The sequence below is a fragment of the Palaemon carinicauda genome, chromosome 21, assembly GCF_036898095.1.
Source record: "Palaemon carinicauda isolate YSFRI2023 chromosome 21, ASM3689809v2, whole genome shotgun sequence".
Classification (NCBI taxonomy): Eukaryota; Metazoa; Arthropoda; class Malacostraca; order Decapoda; family Palaemonidae; genus Palaemon; species Palaemon carinicauda.
The window spans coordinates 4,791,864-4,794,448 of record NC_090745.1 but is presented as its reverse complement, the minus strand read 5'-3'; positions in this window follow the sequence as shown (position 1 = coordinate 4,794,448).

The following is a 2,585-nucleotide window of genomic DNA, read 5'->3' as shown; positions in this document are numbered from 1 at the left end:
ACCATGGTACAGAAGCTACGGCACTACCCAGGACTAGAGAACAATGGTTTGATTTTGGAGTGTCCTTCTCCTAGAAGAGCTGCTTACCATAGCTAGAGTCTCTTCTGCCGTTACCAAGGGGAAATTAGCCACTAAACAATCACAGTGCAGTGGTTAACCCCTTGAGTGAAGAAGAATTTTTCGATTATCTTAGTGTTGTCAGGTGTATGAGGAAAGAGAAGAATGTATAAAGAGGTCAGACTATTCACTGTATGTGAAGGCAACGGTAAAATGAGCCGTAACCAGAGGGAGCCAATGTAGCACTGTCTGGCCAGTCAGGGATCCAATAACTCTCTATCGGTAGTATCTCACCGCGTGGCTGGTGCATTGGCCAACCTATTACCGCCATATTATTATTATCATTACTTGCTAAGCTACAACCCTAGTTGGAAAAGCAGGATGCTATAAGCCCAGGGGTTCCAACAGGGAAAATATCCTAGTGAAGAAATGAAACAAGGAAAAATAAAATATTTTAAGAACAGTAACAACATTAAAATAAATATTTCCTATATAAACTATAAAAACTTTAACATAACAAGAAGAAAAATTAGATAGAATAGTGTGCCCAAATGTACCCTCAAGCAAGAGAACTCTAACCAAAGACAGTGGAAGACCATGGTACAGAGGCTATGGGACTGCATAAGACTAGACAACAATGGTTTGATTTTGGAGTGTCCTTCTCCTAGAGCTGCTTACCATAGCTAAAGAGTCTCTGTTACCTTACCAAGAGAAAAGTAGCCACTGAACAATTACAGTGCGGTAACCCCTTTGGTGAAGAAAAATTGTTTGGTAATCTCAGTGATGCCAGGTGTATGAGGATAGAAGAGAATATGTAAAGAATAGGCCAGACTATTCCGCGTATGTGTAGGCAAAGGGAAAGTTAACCGTAACCAGAGAGAGCTAATGTAGTACTGTCTGGCTAGTCAAGAACCCAATAACTCTCTAGCGGTAGTATCTCACCGCGTGGCTGGTGCCTTGGCCAACCTATAACAGCAATATATACGACCGAGAAATTCGATTTGTTAGACAATATGCCCGACCTTGGTTGCTATGGTCAACGTGACCGAATAACTGGTTAGAGCTGGATAATAAATCTAAGGTCAGGAGGTGGAAAATATTATTCGCAGTGTTACAGTAACCTTACATCACGTGATAGAGTACAGCAAACGTACTGTGGTTTATTTTCTTATCTCTGAGAGGAAACGAACACTTTGATATTTCTTGTTATTTTTAGATTGTTGATAAGATTTTATTGCAGTTTTACACACGAAAAATTAAGTTGTAAAATCATAATGTAAAACGCAAGTCTCATAAAATGTCAGAAAACTAATTGTGCTAATTTCTTCATATTTGAAAAGAGCTATGGAAAGAATAATGATAAAAATAACACTGAGGCAGAAAAAAAGTATCAAGGATAAGAGAGCAAATAAAGCAGAGGATATCCTAGCATGTATTATTATTATTATCATTATTGAATTATTATTATTATTATTATAATTATTATTATTATTAGCACTCCCTTTTAGGGGAAGACTATTGTTTTTGGTATTATTATTATTATTATTCTTTCCGCGCGTTTTTTTTCGCAAGAAATCTGAAATAATTATCATAGGTAGCCTATGGTAAGAATATACCATAGACCCAGTTTAAGTGACCTTGACCTACTTTTCAAGGTCACAGGGGCTTTTAAAAGCAAAATTTGTAAAATTTGAAATTGACATTAGGCCTAAAGTATAAGCTGTATGGCTAAGGGCCTTCTGGACAGTGATACAGAGGTAAATCCCCAGATATTGCCCTACTTTGATGCAAGTAGGTCAAGGTCAAGGTCGCTAATGGCCAAACCGGGTCAAAACAGGTTTGTTTCCGAGATCTCAAAAACTGGAAGGCCCAGAGCCCTGATCTTAGTGGCATATGATGCCCTATATATTTATCTAAGGTTAGCATAACTTTTGTAGCGACTGCTTAATTACTTTTTTTAATAGAGATTTTTTACTATTTTTGACATTGCAGAAATAGTGACTTTGGCAATTTCTCCATGAAATACTGGTTTTTGGTCATAGCATGCTATAGTAAACTACCCCAAACATATGCATAAAACCTCCAAATCAAATGTCAAATTTGACCTTGACCCTCATTTTCAAGGTCATATGGGTATTTTATGGAAATAATTTGACGTGGGCTAAAAGTGGTGTTTTATTGTCAACACCCCCCCCCCCCCATCCGCACATGCTTCTTCCGAATATGGGGTCAGATTTAACCCGTGACCTTCACACGACCTTGTAAGTGCCCATTGTCTTCAAGTTCAAAGGTCAATTTCTCTATATTTGTCATTTTTGCATATGTTTTACCTCCATATACCTGATATTATACAGATAAATTGCTTTAAAACAGTTTAACATAACTCAAAATTTAGTCAAGGGGTCATGAGGACAATAAACAATTACACAATATCCACACCTATTTTGCAGGGGAATCCTCCACCACTGGCTTTAGCCAGTCGCAGTCTAGTTATTATTATTATTACTTGCTAAGCTACAACCCTAGTT